The following is a 6,325-nucleotide window of genomic DNA, read 5'->3' as shown; positions in this document are numbered from 1 at the left end:
GTCACGCATTGCGCAGAGGTTTGGACTTTATAGCAAGTCGCGCAACGATCACATGAGTGTGGAGCAGTGTACCTTCCCACAATTGGTCTGTTACCAATTTCCTCGTATGCGCACGCATTCTTCCTTGGTCCCGTTATAAAAACGCTTGGAATACTCTAATGCGCATGTCCGACTATTTGATGTTTGTTCGGACGGAGCAGAACGAAATGCAAATAATCAACCCAATATGAGATCTTGGAAAGTTGTAATGGCAACTCTGAACAGGAGTTTTGTTCCGCATCCGTTCAATTAATTTGCGTATGCACACCGTTGACATGTTTAACATAATATACAGTATAGTTTTTTTCCTTTCATCTAATTCCTGTGGTAGTGGCCAGCTCGAAAACATTTCCTACTATAGGCACTACGCACTTTTCCACTTTTTCTCACTCAAGTATAATTAGTCTATTTCCTTCTTTCTTTAATTGTTATATCCACCATGTATTTTCTGAAATAGTGCATAATAATAATAAATCTTAAAATCTTAAATCCCTCTTTACAAGGTAAGCAAGACTAAAAGCGGAGCAAATTATTTATTTGTGTTTTTGTTTCCAGATGTTTTTATAACTAGTGTACTTACCTTACGACCAGTCCAGCCTGCTTATTAATTAGATTAGAGTGTAATGTGAAGTGCTAGTTTTCTACCCTATGTGAACAATGTGAGCGTTAGCCCTACTAAGTCAGCTGGTAGAGCAGCGGTGATCTAATCCGAATTAGTAGGGCTAACGCTCACACTGGGTTCGTATGGGGTAGAAAACTAACACTTCACATTACACTCTAATCTGTTCAAATATTAGTGCTACACGGCCAACGCTTGCAAAAACGTAATCCTTCCTTGTGCTTATTAATTACCTGCTTGCGTCGTTAATTTATTATCTTTAGTCTCTTTATTTCTCTTTATTCGGTCTCTCTCTTTTTTTTTGTCACTAATATTTCGCCTGTTTCAGTCTCTTGCTGTCAGTGGCTCTCTTTCACGTTGAGCATCGCTTACTCGTCGCCTTCTTACCGTTTTAGTTTTTTCTCTCTCTTTCTCTTCTTTCCCCGTTGTACGACATATTAAAAAATACTTAGCAAGTTTTTTTCGGCTGTCTTCCCTGTCATCAAAATTTTTGCTTGCTTTGAAAGCACAGTGTCAAACGCTGACCATGCAACTTCCCGCCTAAAAAAACCTGCGGGTTTCGACAGTGCGACATTTTCAGGTGAATATTTATTTGAAAAATGAATGTCAGTGGAGTCATTATAAAATCGGGCAAACTTTTTTTAAATTTTGAATTATACTGGTTTGTCTCTGTGTGAGTATTTCCAGTATGTTTTCATTAACCCATACAGGCCTGGCCAAAGTATCCAACATTGCTGGACACTATTGAAGAGTGTCGAACAAGGTGGCAAAACGAATGTTGCATCCAGCATTTTGGACTCAATAGCCTGCGAGCAGGCCCTCCGAGGGACTGGGGTTGGGGCTATAGACTCAAGGGTCTGGAACCAAATATACCCAGAATTCTTAGAAATTAAACTCTCGCCATGTTGACGTTTTAAAGTTATTTTTAAAATAATCAGCAGTCATTCTCTCTGATAGGAAGGGAAGGGCTGTTCCAGACTCTGGGAACTGCAACAGCAAATGCGCGGTCTCCAAAGGTCTTGCACCAGGTGCCAGGAACCTAGAGAAGACCCACGGGAGTAGCATCCCAGGGTCTTGACTTGCAAAAGATCCTGCAGATACATTAGTGCCATGCCCCTGAGAGCTTTGAAAACAAGAAGGGCTATCTGTTCGAAGAGAGATTGATACAGCTTTCGTCGCTCAGACATTCAAATTTGCTCGTGCAGCATTCTGTAGCTTGGACTGATGTGGCAACGCGTGAAACAGATGCAGCGAATCAACCATCACCATGGATACCGATAGCCACAGCGTCACCTCAGTGGGCACGCGCACGTGCAACACTGTTAAATGCGATGGCCACACGAATGCAACACTGTTTGTTCACACCTTAGAACAAAAGAAATGTTGGATGATGTTGAAGATGATCTTTGATGGAAATCAAACTTCATTCAACAACATCCAACATCATGCAACAAGGTGGCCGAACGAGTGCAACATGTTGGATTCAACAATGTTGGATGATGTTGCACCAACATTTTGGACCCGTTTGGCCAGGCCTTAACGGCAAAAAAACGTAATAGTGGACGAAAGCAGAAAAAATTCTGTCCTCCGAGGCCCCACACAGTGTCAATCTTATCACCAGTCCCCAGTTCCTGGTTACAAATGTTATGATGATGATGCCTAGCAGAGTTTGCACCCCCCCCCCCCTCTACTTGTACTGTAAACCACTCTTTGTGTTGTAGCTTGCTGAAAACTCTACAGATGGGTAAAACAAACAACTAACTACTGCATTTTTCTTCGCATTTATTTATCGAAATGTCCTTCGAAAATATTTGGAGATGGCATTTCCAAAACCCTAGATTTCAAAATTCTCTGCGGGAGCATGCCCCCAGACCCCCCTAGTTTGAAGCGCCTTCAACGCTCGAAACATTCTTTGTGTGCGTGCACCTTCACAATCTCACGATACGCCCCTGTCCAGGTACTCCGGTTTCCCCTCTCCTCAAAAACAAAAATTTGACTTGATTTGCGTTGATTGCTAATTTCAGTTTACAGTGTCCCTAATCAGTGCTCCAGCGCTAGAACAACTAGGCACTTAAATAAAGTTCCTTTCCTTTCCTTTAAAATTGTATTTAAAATAGAGTCTATTAATAAAACTAGCTTTAAAACGTTCCGTGTTAACAAAACTAGTAGGCTTGTTTGGGTTCCTAGGCATTTTGACGATTCGTTAACTCTGGGCAACAACTTATACCATGAGGGGATGAGTAGGTATGCAACCAATCTTCTTGGAGATTGACCTGTTTGTTTTTTCAAGCAAATCGTATATATCTGTAGCATAACGTATAAAACGGCATTTATGACATCTGCGAAGGAACTGCAGCACCGTATTAAGTTAAGGCACGGAGGCTGCATACACCGGTAAACCATACAAAATTTTAGGGAAAACTAAAAGCTGAAATAAATGATCAAATTCCACTTGGTTATATCCTTCCTTCGTTAAGCTCCTCAACACGTAGAGGCACTTATTCACTTCCGCAAAAGTTTTCATTTTATGTGTAATGTGCTCTGCTATTGTCCTGGAAAGTCAGTCCAAGCAGCACTAGAAATTTGGCCCGCTCTATATTGCCAATAGGACTGGGATTCACTTGTCCTTTGTTCTTCAAAACTAATTCTTCACGCTTGGATAGATTGCAAGGCATACAGTTTCTACTTGACCAACTAAGGTATAGAGAAATTACATCATTAGCACAATCAGATTTAGCCTTATTTACAACAAGATGTCTATAAGGGCGTATCCGTGGGATGCAAAAACAGTTAACGCAAAATGTCCAGTTACAGTGAACTTCAACTACTGGTATACTTCGGAAAATGGCGAAAGATTATCGGCAAGGTAAATGTGTAATTGAACTTGAAGTTGTTTCTTGTAAAAACTCTTATTATTTATGTAATACTAAATTTGCAAATGCAAACAACGAAGCCCTATAGGGGGTTATCAGGATACGGGATTTTTTTATTATTTTTATTTTTTTGAAATACTTTATTCAAATCCCCCAGTTTCACTTGCCCCCTTGATTCCATTCATCCAAAAATTACAAGATCAGTTCTAAATCATCCGAAAAACTTATTACAAATCACAGTTCAACAACTTATCATCCTGTATTTGAAGTCCGGTTCCGTAATCCTGGTTTAGTTCCTTGCAAATTGCTTAAATCTGCCGTGGCAAAGACAAAAAGACAACATCTGTACTCCATTTCTCTCAATACTCAAAATTCTAAAATCAGGCACGTACGCAGGTGGGTGCATCAGGTGCATGTGCACCCCCCCACCTGATAAAAAGGTCCGCTCAGTCAGATCAGATACGACAAGATATGAACAATCAAAGAAAAGGGATGAAATAAAAGAATGAAATTGGTGATCAGCCGTTCAGGCTTTCACATCTGGCTCTTTTTGACATCCACTATTCAACTGAAGTTAACCTGGATGAGGCTGTTCAGCTGTTCGCCAGAAAACATCCGAGAAGGCTGGAGTTTGGCACTCTCCTTAAAGACTCAGTGTAAACCTACCCCAGTGCCAATTAGTTGGGACAGGTAGCTCAAACAAATAGTTGTCATTGTTTCTGCAATTACTATCAGCTAGTTGTAAAAGTTAGGACCTAGCGAAATGGTCACATATCATGTGCCTCTGTCAACAACTTTGTCGCCATCATCCACGTTTGAGTAAAATGTCATGAATATTGAATTCATTGCTGTATTAATGTAACACGCATGCATGCAGCAGTACAGAATGAACATATTGAGAAAACTAAAACCCTCACGAACATGAGTAGAAAATAGTCGAATGATTTCAAAGCAGTCTAAAAAAGCAATAGAACTCATAAAGAAAAACTCACAATGCCAGATTACATATTGTTGTCACACATATCAGATATCAGAATTGTTTAGATATCATATTTTAAGGACTGATAACCTAAGGTCCACTCAAGCTTAAAGTGCACCTCCCCCCCCCCCCCCCCCCCTCCCTGCAGGAAAAGCTGCATAAGTGCCTGAAAATCCCATAGTTGCATGTTTCATAGTCCAGTCCAACGTTCTCTTTACACTTCCATAATAATGATTTCAGTGTTGGGTTAACTTGGTACCAAACGTTCCACAATAACTTAAAAACTCGTTGAGAAAAAAGCTTAAATCCAGCAGTCCAGTTCGGGTTTAAACCGCTCAAACTCTCTCTATTATTGATTCAAAACTCAACAAAAGCTACAAGTCAGAAAATAGTTCTCAGAAACTACAAGAGTTCGACATGATTTAACACCCGAGCTGAACGAAAAACTCTCCTCAAAAATGAAACCAAAAAACCCCAGTGATTGGTTCTCGAGAGAACAGATGCCTGCCTCATACGGCCCAGAAAAAAGTAACGTAGCACAATGGTACTTGACCGTAGCCCTTGGCCGAAAAACTAATCTAAGTCAAAAAGCCGAGAAGCGATCAGGATACGGGATATTTAGATTAAAAATATATATGTAGGAACGCATTGCGTACATGTGGTAGTGCAGTAACTTGACAGTTTTTTTTTCTGTAACTGTGAACTGAGCTGCTGTTTTTCAGGAGATTCAAGTTGTCCTTGCGTAATATGTGGTAGATGTCTTTGCTAAATACCCCCTGAGAAGACATGTGGGTCAGTAAAATACTAAACCCAGAAAGATTGAATAAAATAAATGGAAATAGAGAAACATTGGTCTCAAGGCTGACATGGTGATCATTTTCAAAATCCCTTAAAACTTCTTTTCCATCTCAAGCTTAAGAGTGTACTCTGAGCTTCTGACAGCTTTCCAAGTCAAAAGTTCACTGAATTTAAGCCCTGTCAGGCGGAGTTTGTAGCTGGATGGGAGACGCCAAAATATGCAACTTGCAGTCAGGAACATACAACTGAAAGATCTATTTTAACGCTCAAAATTGCTAACTAAGCAAGGTACCATTCCTAAACATGGTGCATGGCTCAGTTGGTTGAGCACCGGGCTGCCATGCAGGAGGTCGTGAGTTCTTAAACGAACCACTGAGGAGAAAGTGCTTCCTTTGCAATTACATCCGCAAATGGTTAGACTTTCAAGTCTTCTCGGATTAGAACTATAAACCATAGGTCCTGTCTCAGAAATATCTTCCATGTTTATAAGTTTTTGTGGGTCGTTAAAGAACCCACACACTATTCGAGAAGAGTAGAAGATGAAATTCCCGGTGTTGTGGCTGTCCTCTGTAAGTATGCTCTTTCCAGCAGAAGTGGCCAGCTTGCCATAATGTCTCTGAAAAGGCTTTGGTGTATGAGGCCACCTGAGCAAAAACAGCCACAAGTCAATCGGACTTTGCCAAGTGCTGGGACATGTAGAGATGTAGACGTAGAGGTATATCTGACTACTTTGAGTCGATATTTGAATACGCTCATTCAACGAGGATTGCTTCAAAGTTCTTGCTCAGACAAAGCATTTGACAATGGCACGCCACTTGAAAGTTCTTGTTCAGACAAAGCATTTGACAATGGCTTGCTGGCCGAGTGAACACACGGCAGAGTAAAAATACTTTCAGCTCTGAGGTAAGCACAAAGGACATTAAACTATAATGCGCAAAGCATTTTTATTGTCAATCAAAGGCTACGGACAATGCAAAACACTTTAACCATTTCAACGATTTAAAAAAAGCATGTCGA

The sequence above is a fragment of the Montipora foliosa genome, chromosome 10 (assembly GCF_036669935.1).
Source record: "Montipora foliosa isolate CH-2021 chromosome 10, ASM3666993v2, whole genome shotgun sequence".
Lineage (NCBI taxonomy): Eukaryota > Metazoa > Cnidaria > Anthozoa > Scleractinia > Acroporidae > Montipora > Montipora foliosa.
Note: the sequence above shows the minus strand (reverse complement) of the source record.